Consider the following 16,012-nt stretch of genomic DNA (forward strand, 5'->3'; position numbering starts at 1 on the left):
CTTTTCACAGGATATGGTCCAGCTGTCATATATAAAGTCCAAACTGTCATTCTACCTAACAGTTTGCTTATTTAAATCTATCACAGATTAATTATTGGCAACAGAACCTTTAGCAGGTAAACATGGTACCAGAAGAATCTTTAAGGTGGAGATTAGCAAAGTATATGCTGGGATCACCATCTTAGGAGAACAGCAAGAAAACAAGATTCTGTGTTCAGATAAGTTTGGAAAATACTCTATATCATATTCCAAATAGTAGCAGTCATGGTAAAGAAATCTGCTTAATCAAGTTAACCCAGCAGGTGCAAAACTTATTTAATCATGGAACCCCTTTTCATGTAAAGTACATTAGCTTTGCAAATAATAAATATTACATAGTGAACACATTGGGAAATTCTGAACGAGGCCAACCCCCCCCCATTTGATCAGTAAGGAAACTCATCAGATTAGTATTTCGATGATATTTACAGAGTCCCTGATACTAGCAAAAGTCCTAGGATCTGGGTGTGAGCATGAATACTCATACTCCCAACATTTAAGGAATTCCCTAGGCTCTAAAAGGAAGAGCTTAGCTCAGAGACAGTGAGGTGGCAACTGTCAAATATGACAGTGGGGAATATGCAAATGAGAGCACAGGAGAGAAGAAGAGCACACCCTGTTCCGTGAGAGGGGCTGCGCCTGGGCTCAGTGGTCACCAGGGAGGTCACAGGGATGTGAAAGCTTGAGCTGGGCTTTGTAGGATGAAGAGGAGTCGACCCACTTTGGCTCTCTGCTCTGCCTAAGGGCCGCAGTGGGTCAACTCCTCTATATCCTACAAAGATCCTTCTCATCTTTTGAGAACCAACTGGGACATCCCCTCTGGGAAAGCCTTCCTCACCTTTGCACTTGCATTCCTTGGCTCTGGTACAAATATACAAAGTTCATGGGGAGGGGTAACTTACAAGCAAAGAGGACTTAGAGGTCACAGCAGCTGTGACTTCTCTTTACCCTGCAGTTCAGACAGGGCATAAGTGGACAATATACTCTGGCCAATGTTCAAGAACAGAGGGAAGTCCCACTGAGAATCAGTTCTGCATATTTGCAGTTCTGGGGTCCAGCATGTCGGCATGACTGTGTGACAATGGAAGCTTCCTGGCTGGGGAAATGGCCTTTTCAGAAAGAGGGGCGTCTGGAGCTGAGCTAACTCGAACCCCTGGAGCCAGCTTTCTCCTAGGGACCCAGGTAAGCCTCTAGACATCCTGATTTGTCATCTAACCATAATGGCTTATAGGAATTATCTCACTTAATCCTCCAACAGCCTTATGAGGCATTCTCTATTTCTTTTCCCATTTTACAGATGAGCAACGAAGTTAAATAACTAGCTTATGGTCAGCAGCTAGCAACTGACAGACCAAGGACTTGAGTCTGGCTCCAAAGTTCATGCACTTGACCTCTATGATATAGTGCCTCATAAAACACAACCTTGGGGCAGGCACAGTGGCTCATGCCTGTAATCCCAGCACTTTGGGAGGCTGATGCAGGTGGATCACCTGAGGTCAGGAGTTCAAGACCACCCTGGCCAACATGGCAAAACCCTGTCTCTACTAAAAATACAAAAATTAGCCAGGCATGGTGGTGCATACCTGTAATCCCAACTGCTCGGGAGGCTGTGGCATGAGAATCACGTGAACCTGGCGGGGGAGGTGGTTGCAGTGAGCCGAGATTGCACCACTGCACTCCAGCCTAGGTGACAGAGTGAGACTCTGTCTCCAAAAAATAAACAGATAGAACAAAACACAATCTTAATAAGCCACACTACTAGCATATAGATATCTAGTAGATTGCGGCTAAATTTTTACATATTTATCATTATTATTTTCTGCTATATATATTCATTGCCTAGGCATAATGTTGAATGCATGAAAATTTCTCAATAACAGCTCTAATGGGTAAGAAAAATAAAGTTGAAAACAAGTTTCCTTAGCTATCCTTTTGATCTGTGCTCTCTGGTTGAAAGAACTAGGACTTTGAAGAAGGAGCCTGGAAAAAAAATAATCCTTCAAGGATCCAGCAAGCCAGCAGCCCAGAATATTGTAGAAAAGAGTATTTTTAGCACTCAGCTCCAAGTAGGCATTCAATAAATACTTGCTGACTGGATAGAATTAAACAAACAAATTTTCCTGATTGACATGACATGGGTTCTAATTGCAAAACCTATTTGAGGAATGACTTGATGAAGCAAGGCAAAATTAAATGGGCCACTGGGAAAGCAGCATAATGGTTTTAGAATCTTTCAGTTGCTGGGCTGGAAGGGAGCTGAGGAGAACATTGTTAAGTTTGGACAATGTACAGGCAGGGACCAAATAGAATTTCTTTGACTTCATAATTTTTGAAAACTGTTTTTACAGTTCATATATTAAATGCTGTGGAAATTGTTTTGAGTCTTTGCAAGAGAGTGACTGCATTTAATCCCCACATAAATCTAGGTTTATTTGTAAGGCAATTGCAGCATACAGCAAACTTATTATAACTGCATCACCCACATTTCTCATTTCAGCATTAAAATAATATTTACAATTACATTTTTGAAAATGTTGTACCAAGATGAAATCAAATAGTTAAGCTTCAGGCGAGAAAAGAGAAATAGACTGGAAGGTGCTGTAACAAATGGTGATGCTGAGCTGATATTCTTGAGAAATAACTGTGGTCTTTTCCATTTTCAGTTGGAATGCAGCCTTCTGAGATTCTTCCAGTGTTTGGGAAGTCAAATTGTCTTATGAAATTGTGCAGAAATTGACAGATTCCAAACAAATAGAGTAATCATTAGAGAATGCACAATCTGGCAATATGGAAATTACAAATTATAATATTCCCCCCCGAGTAAATGAAATATGCAAAAGAACAACTGCATAATACAACACAGTTTGTGTACTCCCTGGGTAGCTACTGTTAGCAAGCTATTTTATCACAGTTGTATACCTCCTTGGTTAATAATGAATGTGCAAAATTAAGTTTAAAATGAATTATAAAATTCTTTCAAAGTTCAATTTTTACATAAAATGCCATCAGGAAGTATCAAAATACAGTGGCAACCCATGACATAAATCTTTTAAAATGTCTGTGCACCTCAATGAAAATTCTGTGTTTTACCATAACACTAACTCTTATTTATGTCAGGGAATTTTCCTAATCTGTTTTCATCCTATTACTGTACATAGTAATCTTGGCCCTAAAGAAATAGAAAAATTTAGCTCTGCCAGAAATATTTTCACAACCTTGATATTATCTTAATAAGATTGCATCTCATTGTGTTTGTCTCTGGGATATGATATGGAAATCCAATCCTGGTGGCTATGATAATATTAATTCATTCTTTATTCAACAATACTTTGGTGAAAGTTCTGTACTTGCAAGCCCCTGAGCTCAGTGTTATGAGAGTATGTCATAAGTAAAGCACACGGATCTCTCTTTTAGGAGTTTACAGACGTCTAAAGAGCAGGTGGAATGAGAGTTTTAAATACCGGTCATGTTCTCATTCTCAAAACTACCTTCACTGTGAGGTCAACATCCTTGGCCAACTGTTGACTACTCAGGAAGCTCACTCTCTTCTGGTCTTCTAAGTTGCTGCCTTGTCCATTTCACTGCTCGCCACTTTACCCCACAGTGAAAGGACTCAAACCAGGAACAATTCACATCAATGAGGATGTGAGAAGTTGGATAAAAGCTCTGTAGAGAAATGTCTGAACCTCATAAGTGTTGAGGATTGCCTTCTTTCCTTTATGTGTGTAACTGAGAATTGCTGTATTCGATGACCTGCTCATCCCCAGGTCTATCAAGTAACACCTGGTGTGAGCAAACATTCCTTGTTTATTTTCGTCTTGCAATAGCCAACTCCAGTTTTATTACTATTTCCTATAGAGCTTTGTGTACATCTCAGTTTCTCTTCATATGAAATGAAATTGGAACCTTACACTTTTCGGCTACACATCTCCTAATAAAAACAAGTCACTTGACATTTACAGAGATGGAATGCAACCCAAAGGAAGCTTCTGGAATGCAAAGACCACCAAGAGGCTGAGACTGAGAGACTGTACCAGAGGCAACACTTACAGACCAGGGCAAACCAAGTGGCCGTGTCCTTGTAGTCAAGCAAGTCTGGAATGCTCAGGCAAGTATCCAGTGCCAGAGGATGGTAAGTGTGCTGAGGATGCAATAATTCCCAAACATTCCCTCTAGAAGGATTTCTAGACACAGGCAAGCATATGAGTGATAAAGGCATGAGCATCAGGCTGGGTGTGGTGGCTCATGCCTATAATCCCAGCACTTTGGGAGGCCAAGACAGGTGGATCACCCGAGGTCAGCAGTTCAAGACCCTATCTCAAAAACAACAACAACAAAAAAACAAAACACATGAGCATCAAAGAGACCCCAGAAACTTAATCGGGGAGACCCCATTTGCCTTCTAATAGATGCAGAGCCGGTTACCAAAGACTAATGGAGAGTCAGAATGGGTCAGAATGATAGAGTTTTCTAGAATGTGGCAGAACTAGAGCAGACCCTGTTAAGATAACCCATTGATGTCTACTGTTAGGATGTCGCACAGATGTCCACTCTCTACTCAATCTTTGTAATGCTTAACAGTCATGAATGCAGGACACAACCTTTAAAGGATACAAGGTATATGAAAATGAATGCTCAATTTGTTGGAAGGGATCTTACATAAATGTTTAGTGGACTGTTCAGAATTAAACTGAGACATGTGGGTAGAAAGAGCAAATTAAAATAAAGTGTCCACCTCTGAAAAATGCTAAAGAGCATAATTCAGAAATCATTTATTCTAGAGGGACCAAGTAGAGCTCACTTAATTACTCTGCTATTTTAACTGAATGCTCTTTGACTTAATTTTATCTCAATGAGTATAAAGCGTTGAGAGACTCTCCCCATAAACATGGAGTTGCCTCTGACAGCTCTGGGAAGGAGCCCCAAGGGGAGAGGATGGTGATTTACACTAACGGTGCTGCAGAGCAGCTTTGGCACCAGAAGTTTCTAGGGCTTAATTACTGCCTTTAAAATTTAAGCCAGAGTTAGGCATGAAGCAGTACCCACCAGAAGGAGGGAGGGAGAGAAAGAGAGAGGCAGAGAGAGAGAGAGAGAGAGAGAGAGAGGGGAGCATGATTGTAAAGAAGACTTGCAAGTGAATGTTGCTGTTATTCTGTGTCTCATGTCCCATAAAGACACCCACCTGCAGAATCCATCATTCTTACTATGGATAATTCTATCCATTCTTTCTATGCCCTACATTTACCATGTAAAATGATCTGACCCTTTTGAATTCAACTAAAATAGTCTACCCAGAAGGTGTTGTGAGACTTACCTGTTTCTGAAAAGATAAGGATTTTTAAAATATTCCTTTAGACAGTCCCCGGCCGAGGATTTTAAAATTTTAGTATTCTCAGAAAAAATATTCACAAACTTTTAATTCTTTGACCTATTCCCCGACACCCACTTAACTTTAAAATATGTTATATTTTTAGGGAAATTCAAAGATTCTAAAACAAAACATATAAACAACCCCCCCCCCCACCCAAATAATGCTGGGTGGCTAGCTGTTTTAAGAAATAAGACATTTTTATAATAAAGCTTTTCAAAATGTGGTACATATACCACATTGCATATGTGGAATACTATGCAGCTATAAGAAAGAATGAGATCGTGTCATTTGCAGTGACATGGATGGAGCTGGAGGCCATTATCCTAAGTGACCAAATGCATGCAAGAACAGAAAAGCAAACGCTGCATATTCTTACTTATGAGTGGGAGCTAAATGATAAGAACACGTGGACATATAGAGGGAACAACACACACTGGGGCCTGTTGGATGGTGGAAGGTGAGAGGAGGGAGAGGATCAGGAAAAGTAATGAATGAGTACTAGGCTTAATACCTGGGTGATAAAATAATCTGTACAACAAACCCCCGTGACACAGGTTTACCTGTATAACAAACCTGCATATATGCCCCTGAACTTAAAAGTTAAACAAACATCAATAAAGCATCTCTCCTTTTCCTCTTCCTTCCTGTTCCTTCATTTTCCAAATGACAAATGGGAAGTCACTTGTTATTAAGAGGAGCTGATAATGCCCAGAGTTTTTTCATTTAGTGGGAAAATTATGCCTCTTGTATTCTCTTCTGTGCTCAGTTAGTGTACTTTAGAGGCTTTCGGCCTGAGGGCAATATTCAGAAAACCAGAACTAATTTCCCACAGTCCTTAAGAGAGACGTACAGTGTAAGTGACTGGGAGCTGAATTTCAAAGGTACCTAGAAATTCTGAAATCTACTTCTAGCAATCAAACTAAACATCCTGGGTGATCGCTAGCATTTGGGGGCTAAGAGCTCTGTGTGTAGAGAGACTACAGAGGAAGTGGGGCTCACCTCTTTTTACTTGGCTTGCAAGGGAATTGCTGGGACTCCTTGTTCCTCATTCAGCCTCTGTGATCTCAGAACACGTGGTTCCTGCAGGCTTGACGTCTGCCCTCATGACTTGGCACACGTTGTCACTGTCTTCCCTCCCTCCTTGACTGTTGGAAACTAGCTCAAACATCGCCTTCCCTAGTAAAGGGAGTGCTCCCTGACCTGTAGACACACTCCTTCTCTGCTCCTTTGTTCCTCATTGTCATCCATATTATGCAGAAACTCGATTCAGCTTTTCTCCCTTGGAGAGTAAATTCTAGAGCTCATGGAAAAATGTCTTCTGATTTCTGTAGCAGCACAACCTAGCACATAGTAGGAGTTCAACGAATTTTCACCAGCTGTCTTAGTCTACTAGAGCTTCTAGAACAAAATATCATAAGCTAAGTGGCTTATAATCAGCAGACATTGATTTTTCATGGTTCTGGAAGGTGGGGAGTCCAAGGTCAAGGCACCGGCGGATTCTGTATCTTCGAGAGTCTGCTTCCTGGTTCATAGAGCTGTCCCCTCGCTGGATCCTCACATGATAGGAGAGGCAGGAGAGCTTTCTGGACCTCTTCTATAAAGGCTCTAATCCATTCAAGAGGCCTCTGCCCCCAAGACCTAATCACCCCCGGCAAATGTCCCTACTACCTTACGCCCTAATCCTAGCCCTTTGAAGTCAGAGTTCAACACGTGAACTTGGGGTGGGGGGGGCACAAACATTCAGACCATAGCACTGACAAACAGAATTCCCATTTTCTGGTATTACAGAAAAATACTTGTCAAAAAATTCACATGTCATTTAAAATCATATCAGTCGTGGCTGGATAGATACTACCTGAAATTTTCTATCTTCCTAGAAGAAAAAATAAGGAGAAATTGGTGTGACTAAGAACTATCCCCCCACCTCACCTCCCCCCCAATTATGTTGCTATGACATGAAATGGATTATCGTGAAATCATGATGTGGTCAGAAAACTGCTGCCCAGGAAGCACCGTCACTGAGCGGGGCTTTAAGGAGGAGGAGAAAGTCATTTAACAGAATGGAACTGTGCCACGCTGCAAGCCTCCTTGGCAGATTAAATGTATGAGTCACATTGCCCTCAGTGGGTGCACTGTCCATTATCCCACCGAGTTCTCTGATCCTTGTAGCACACTGTGTCAATTACTTGCTCCAGGATTTATGTCAAACTTGTCAGGAGCCAGAAATTGTTCTGTAAGATTGGGAACTAGAAGAATGAACTCCCAATTATAAACAGGGGAGGATGAGATTTGCTTTTTATCGTGTGTGTAGGAGGTGGACATGATAGGTTTTCTATTGCCTTGGTATCGTTTTTAATGAATTCACTTGGTGATAGAAAAACTCAAGGGAAATAATTTTAGGTCACTTAAGAATGTGTGTGTAACAGCCTGTCAGAAAGCACTGTGGTAAAAGGAACGGGTCACAGTCTCAGTGAAACGGGGTCCCCATCTTGACACCATCACTACTGGCTGACCCTGAGAATGTCTTAATCACCTCTCCATGCTTTAGTTTTCTCACTGTGGAAAGGAGTTTAAACTAGATGGTCTCGTTCCAGTTCCAAAATTCTGTGCTATGAGACACAGTGTCTCTTATTCCTAGTGTCCTCAACACTATAACAGAGCATTTCAGCTTTACCCTCTTAGAATGACTTATATAATAAAGTGTAGGTGGTTAATAAATAGTTGAGTTAGAGACGTTTAAATCTAAGTTTTGGGAAGTGATTTTTTTACCCTCAATTTATTTATGTATAACTTATTAGATGATGATGCACAGGAAGGAGAATAGTTATTAAATGAGCACACTGAATGAATATTGACCCTGAGCAGAATCTTTGGTAGTCAGTTTTCAGGAGCCACTAGAATCACTTCTTATTTTAATTTTTTTCTCAAATATTCGCAAAACCACTGTAAGCAAAATGCCGTCAATTATACAAATGGTTTCCCTTGCACAAGGCTGTGTGTTCTTGGCAATTGGTTAAAGAGTTGATAAAGTACACTGCATTTTTGCTATGTCTTCTATGAGTTTGAACACATTTGTGATCACAGATTGGAAATTGTTGAATGAGTGGGCCCCGGGTGGTAAGAAGCATAGAGGTTTATTGGTCAATATCAAAAGAAATGAGCGGTGACCAGTGAGGCCGACACATGCCTACATTTTATGGATGACCAAATGGATAGAAAGGGGAACTGTATTTTATTATAAAGTGAATTAATGGGGTGGAGGAAGGATTGGGATTTCTGACTGTCTAATCTGATCTTCAGTCCTAAAACATAAACCCCCCTGTCAAATCTGGGCTTGTTGCTCAAGGAGTTGGCATCTGGGCTGAAGGCTGCCCACACCACAAATCCTGGACTGTGTTGGAAGGAATTTTAGTTCAGAGGGAAGAAGAGTGAATGATTGGAAATAGGTTTTAACAAACTTTTATTGTTCTATGAGTAAACAGAGATCATTGGTCTTCAAAGCTCTTTTTGTAACCCCTGAGTTCAATTATAGTGTAGCTATAATTCCAGAACTCTCTGAACTGCACCTACACATTATTCTCTGCACAGATCTTTAACTTTAACAGCTATTCATTAGTTCAAGAGACCTTTGCTTTTATATGAAACACAGTTTAGTGGGCATAGAAAAAGGTATTCATTCTCCATAGCTGCTACTTTATTGGAACAATTTATTTAAAAAAATTACACTCTGACCTTTTGAAAATGGGACAGAAGTTTTCAAAGTTTTATTGGATATTTGCTGAAAAGCTGTGATTCTGTTTTTGCTTCTTGACTTATAAAGTGGTTCTTATTATAATATGTAGATCCTCACACTTTGAAAGGGAGGTTAGCTATAAATAAACACTGCACAAATGATATTTTCATGGGAAAACATAGTAAAACCCTCTGTGGTGCCATCCTGCTGGGCCATAGAATCCCACCAAAGGGGCCCAAGGGGGTCTTTATTTCATAGGAGAGTGGGGTGGTGATCAGAGTGAATGTCACAGAATGTCCTTACATAGAATGTCCTTTAGCTACAACTGTAAGCACAGGATAAATGGTCCTTAGATTCTAGAGCGGTCTTAGGGTGTCATGGAAAGAATATCACCATTAAATGCCAACATGTGGAGAACAGACGGAGAGAAAGAGCTGGAATCAGTGTTGACATTGAAGGCTGGGTAAAGAGGAACAGGAGATGTTGAGAGTTACTCAGGAACATGGTGGTTCTTTGCATGGACACGCTGGGTTAACTAGGGACAAACAGCACACAGAGAATTCCTTGTCTAAAAGAAATCTTCCAACTGATCAGAATGGCTATTGTTAAAAAGTCAAAAAATAACAGGTGCTGGTGAGGTTGTGGAGAAAAGGGAATGCATCTACATTGTTAGTGGGAGTATAAATTAGTTCAACCCTTGTGGAAAGCAGCATGGTGATTCCTCAAAGAGCTAAAACTACCCCATTTGACCTGGCAATGCCATTACTGGGTATATACCCAGATGTATATAAATCATTCTACCTTAAAGACACACGCAGGCAGACACTAGGATTGAGGTGGTGAGTAGGAGGCAAGATCAGCTTGCAGTTCCCATTTGGACATAATTCTCTGCACAGATTTTTAACAGCTATTCATTAGTTCAAGAGACCTTTGCTTTTATATGAGGCACAGTTTAGCGGGCGTAGAAAAAGGTCTTCATTCTCCACAGCTGCTACTTTATTGGAACAATTCATTAAAAAAAAATTACACTCTGACCTTTTGAAAGTGAGACAGAAGTTTTCAAAGTTTTACTGGATATTCGCTGAAAAGCTGTGATTCCGTTTTGGATGGACGGGGCAGTTTTGGATGGACAGCGCAGTGTGTGAAGACTCACATCGTCAACTTTTGCTCCAAGAACGACCTCAGGAATACACTAAGAAAGCCGAGAGAATCCACAGGCCCTTTGAAGGAACTGAATCACTGCTGAGATGACAAAAGACTGCGTGTCTGCTTGCTTTCTCAATGGGGAGGCTCATGGTCTGGGGAGAGTTTTCAGCCCTGATCACCTGCTGCCTGGAAATAGACTCAGTGCTATTGGGGGATGCGATGGGAGAGAGATCGGCCTTTAGGACTGTGGGCTGAGTGCGAGTGGGGTGAGGCCTGTGACTGCTGGCTTTCCCCAACTTCCCTGGTGACCTGTATGACTCAGCAGAGGCAGCCATCAATGGACTGGAAACCACACCCCCATCCCTAACAGCAGCCCCAGAAAGCCCTGCCCAAGGAGAGGCTGAGCCCAAACACACCTATCCCTGCCCCCACCTGGTGGTCTTTCTCTACCTGCCCTTGTAGCCAAAGACAAAGGTCCTAATTTCTAGGGAGCTCTATGGCCCTGCCCAATGCCAGAGAGGAGAAATCCGAATACTTAACCTGGTGTCCCAAGGGCAAGTTTGCATTTTCCCTAAAGGATGGCCACTGATGAGCTCTTGAAAGCTGCGCCTCCTGGCTAAAGGCCAACCAACACAAAACCCGGGCACTACACAAAAACACATCCAAGGCCCTCACAGACCCCACTTCACTCCCATGCTGCCTCCACAAGAGCGAGTGCTAGTATGGACAGCAGCAAGGCCTGAAGACAGGTCACACCGCAGGACTCTTTGCAGACACTCCCCAGTTCCGGCCTGGAACCTGGTAGCTCCACTGGGTGGGTAGACCCAGAAGAGCAAAGGCAATCACTACAGTTCAGGTTTCAGGAAACCTCATTCCTAGGGGAAGGCGGAGAACCCAACATCAAGGGGGCACCCTGTGGGACAAAGGAATCTGAACACCAGCCCTTGAATCCTAGATCTTCCCTCTGACAAAGTCTACCCAAATTAGAAGGAACCAGAAAAACGGTTGTGGTAATATGACGAAACAAATTTCTTTAGTACCCCCAAGAGATCATACCAGCTCACTATCAATGGATCCAAACCAAGATGAAGTCTCCGAATTGCCAGAAAAATAATTCAGAAGGTTATTAAGCTAATCAAGGAGGCACCAGGAAAAAGTGAAGTCCAACTTAAAGAAATCAAAAACATGGTACAGGATGTGAAAAGAAAATTCTTCAGGAAAATAGGTAGCATGAATAAAAAACAGTCACAACTTCTGGAAATGAAGGACACACTTAGAGAAATGCAAAATGCACTAAAATGTCTCAGCAACAGAATTGAACAAGCAGAAGAGTTTTCAGAGCTTAAAGACAAGGCTTTCAAATTAACCCAATTCATCAAAGACAAAGAAAAAAGAATTTTAAAAAAATGAGCAAAGCCTCCAGGAAGTTTGGAACTATGTTAAATGTTGAAACCTAAGAATGGTGTTTCTGAGGAAGAAAAATCTAAAAGTTTGGAAAACATATTTGAGGAGACAGTTGAGGAAAACTTCCCTAGCCTTGCTAGATAGAAATCTAGACATCCAAATGCAAGAAGCTCAAAGAACATCTGGGAAACTCCTCCCAAAAAGACCATCAACTAGGCACATCGTCATCAGGTTATCTAAAGTCAAGACAAAGGAAAGAATCTTAAGAGCTGGGAGGCACGAGCAGGCAACATATTAAGGAAAACCTGTCCTATTAACAGCAGATTTCTCAGCAGAAGCCCTGCAAGCTAGCAGGGATTGGGGTCCTATTTTTAGCCTTCTTAAACAAAACAATGATTAGTCAAGAATTTTGTATCCAGTGAAACTAAACTTCATAAATGAAGGAAAGATACAGTCTTTTCCAGACAACAAATGCTGAGAGAGTCTACCATTAACAAGTCAGCACTACAAGAACCGCTAAAAGGAACACTAAATCTTGAAACAAATCCTTGAAATATACCAAAATAGAACCTCCTTAAAGTATAAATTTCACAGGACCTATATAACAATAATACAATGAAAAAATACAAGATATTCGGGCAATAAATAGCATGATGAATAGACTAGTGCCTCACACCTCAATACTAACATTAAATGTAAATGACCTAAATGCTCTACTTAAAAGATACAGAATGGCAGAATGGATAAGATCCACCAACCAAGTTTCTGCTGTCTTCAGGGAGACTCACCTAACACATAAGGACTCACAAAAACTTAAAGTAAAGGGGTTCCCATCCAAATGGACACCAAAACCGAGCAGGAATAGCTGTTCTTATATCAGACAAAACAAACTTTAAAGCAACAGCAGGGAAAAAAGACAAAGAGGGACATTATAATGATAAAAGGACTAGTCCAACAGGAAAATACCACAATTCTAAATATATATATACACCCAATACTGGAGCTCCCAAATGTATAAAACAATTACGCTTGACCTGAGAAATGAGACAGATGACAACACAATCATAGTGGAGGACTTTAATACCCCACTGATAGCACTAGACAGATCATCAAGACAGAAAGTCAGCAGAGAAACAATGGACTTAAACTATACCCTACAACAAATGGACTTAACATGTATTTACAGAGCAAGAGCATTCTACCCATCAGCAGAATATAGATTCTACTCATCAGCACATGAAACATTCTCCAAGATAGATCATATCTTGGAGGCCACAAAACAAGTCTTAGTAAATTTAAGAAAATCAAAATTATGTCAAATAGTCTCTCAGAACACAATGGAATAAAATTGGAAACCAACTCCACAGAGAACCCTCAAAACCAGGCAAATACATGGAAATTAAATAACATGCTCCTGAATGATCATGGGGTCAACAGTGAAATCGAGATGGGAATTACCCTGGGTGTAGTGGCTCACATCTGTAATCCCAGCACTTTGGTAGACCAAGGTGGCTGGATCATCTGAGGTCAGGAGTTAGAGACCAGCCTAGCCAACATGGTGAAACTTGTGTTTACTAAAAATACAAAAAAAGAAAAAATGCAGGCATGGTGGTACATGCCTGTACTCCCAGCTACTGGGGAGGCTGAGGCAGGAGAATCGCTTGACCCAGGAGGTGGAGGTTGCAGTGAGCTGAGATTGCACTGCCGCACTTCAGCCTGGGCGACAGAGAGACTCCGTCTCAATAGAAAAAAAAAAAAAAAAGGTAGGAATTAAAAAATTATTTCAGCTGAACAATAATACTGACAAAACCTATCAAAACCTTTTTTTTTTTTAAATTTTTTGTACAGATGGGGTCTCACTGTGTTGCCCAGGCTGATCTTGATTCCTGGTCTCAAACAATCTTCCTGTCTCAGTCCCCCAAAGTGCTGAGATGACAGCCACAAGCCACTGTCCCCACCCCCAGTCTCTGGACAATACTTAATGTACAAATGTACATCAATCTGCACAGCAGATGGCCACATGACACAATGGCTTCTGCACTATCTATTGGGAGTTCTGCCTGGCCCCATCCCTCCTCTGCTTGCTTTCTGAAAATTGGGGTGTGAATCACTTTATTCTGGCCTGGGTAAGTGGTTTTTTGCAGATGTTGGCCTCTTAAATAGTAGATCTTTAACAGACTCTATGAAAAGATAAAGGGTGACCATGGACATTGTTCTGTGACACTGAGTTTGCTACTCATCTTGTGGCAGTGTTAGGAGATTTGTGAATGGGGGGTTGAGTTGCACTTTTTTTTTTCTTTTGTAAAAGTCAAGAGCTCCAAATTGCTGACCTTTTCTGTGATGAAAAGTGGCTGTCAGCGTGTGCTGCCTAGCAGTAATAAATGCATTTAATTTACCCTTTTTGGTAAATGTAACTAACAGTGTGGGGAAAAATAATGACTTTTTATAAGAATCTCATGCTATAAAGAGAATGTTTTGAAAATGAATCTTGGGAAAGGTTTCTATCGTGTGACGTTTTTGAGGAAAATAGTTTAAGTGAATTGCTTACAGCAACTTTCATGTTTTCACACTCAAAAACTTGGAAACCAATTTCTAGCCAGTTTGAAAAATTTAAGCATAAGAGTGTCAGAAGTTTCAAGCCCATTTGTCAAAAATATTAAAATGCAGCAGCTTCTGATTAGCAAATAAAAACAATTGATTGGCATCTGAGGGGGGGAATGGTAGTAGCTGAATTCAACTAACATTTGTATGCTGAATGGAGGGGACTAAAAACTAAGATTTGGGGAACAATCAAAGATGATTTGTCTCTGCCTGAATTTCAACAGCCACTAAATCCACATAGGGAAATAGTCTGAATTATATTTAGACACAGATCTGTAAACTCCTAAATTATAGAGCATTTAACCAATTTTTAAATGATATATATTCAATTCCATTATGCTCCCTAAAATATTAGTAGTAATCACTTTTAGTGAGATTACAATTTCATATCTGCAAGAATATATCATTATTAAAATTTTAGCTCATCCCTTTCAAATTTCCATCTGTGTATATTTTGTAATGGATATGGGATATTTGCATATAAATACAGATAGTTGCATGGGATAACATACATATGATATATATGGGTCTAGTACTGCAAGTATATACATACACTTTACAAGTAACTTGTACATGTGTGTATGTGTAATTTTCAAATAAAATATATCCACACTTTGAGAGCATGTGCTGAAAACCACCTATTTTCTACTTTGATAGTAAATCCCGCCACCTGGGCGAGCATTTTGAAAGTTTATAGTTCTCACATAGACATTTTTACTATTTCATTTCTCCTTTCTCCAGTTTGGGTCATTATTCCTTTAAAATGCTTCCTTTTCAAATATGGCCATTTGACTTCTTTTCTAAATTTGGTATAATTGAAGCAAGCAATATCACTCCAGACTGCACCTGTTCTGGAAGATGTGTGATATGAATACTTTTTTAAAAAAATAATGAATGGAAGGGATTTAATGTGGCTTGGTTGCTCATGGTGAACCACATGCTCTGCTGGGGCTTTTACTGAATCTTGTCTTTACTTCTTGTCAGGTTATCAGTAGGTTTAGTTTTACTGCTTTTATATTTGAGATGAAGAAATTAAAGCTCAGAGAATGTAGGTAACTAAGGAATGAGTTTGGTACACAGACTCCTAGGTGATAGTCCTAGCATTAAACCCTGTCAGTGTGGGACGTCAAACACATTATCGAACCTTCTCCTTGAGTTTCTCCATCTGTAAATTCTGCGAAGCTGTCTGCTGCCACTGACTCTTGTATATTTACACAGATGAGTGATTAGAGAGGGGAGGTTTTGACTGTGGTGATGCCATCTGTTTCCCTGACACAGATCTAAGTTTTGCTTATCAGTCAGCAAAGTCTTTCTCTAGTCCCTTACCCTCTGACTGAGGTTTTAGGTCTGCTGAATTTCATGGTAGTGGACATTTGTAGTCCCAATAAAGTATAGTTCAAACTGGCCCTCAAAGCAAGTCATGGTAAGGCCATTCTCCTTCTGAATCCAAAGAAAGAAAGAAATGTGAAAAATCCATTCAAGTAAGGTCTGCTAGTTTATCTGGAAACTTCGTATGGCTGTCAGCTAACAGAATAAAACCCTGAAAGTTGCTCTATCATTGGCTGACAAAGCTGAGTGAACACATGATGGTTTGAACAGGAAGCATGACTTGATTCCAAACGATTGCTTGTGAGCATGAGTCATTTTTCATAATTAATGCAAAGAAACATGATGTATATGTTATGCATTTACTTCTCTGCTGATGGCAAGACTGAAGC

The 16,012-nt window shown here is 40.5% G+C and overlaps 1 long non-coding RNA gene across 1 annotated transcript in view; it reads left to right on the top strand.

Annotated features, from left to right (window-relative positions):
• Positions 1–796: 796 nt before the first annotated feature.
• The window catches only part of LOC141585460 (uncharacterized), a 35,194-nt gene continuing 19,978 nt past the window's right edge, over positions 797–16,012 (top strand). The window contains exons 1-2 of the long non-coding RNA XR_012518980.1: positions 797–1,221; positions 4,002–4,151. This is a non-coding gene — a long non-coding RNA (uncharacterized LOC141585460). The remainder of the gene's footprint in view (positions 1,222–4,001; positions 4,152–16,012) is intronic.

The sequence above is a fragment of the Saimiri boliviensis genome, chromosome 8 (genome assembly GCF_048565385.1).
Source record: "Saimiri boliviensis isolate mSaiBol1 chromosome 8, mSaiBol1.pri, whole genome shotgun sequence".
Lineage (NCBI taxonomy): Eukaryota > Metazoa > Chordata > Mammalia > Primates > Cebidae > Saimiri > Saimiri boliviensis.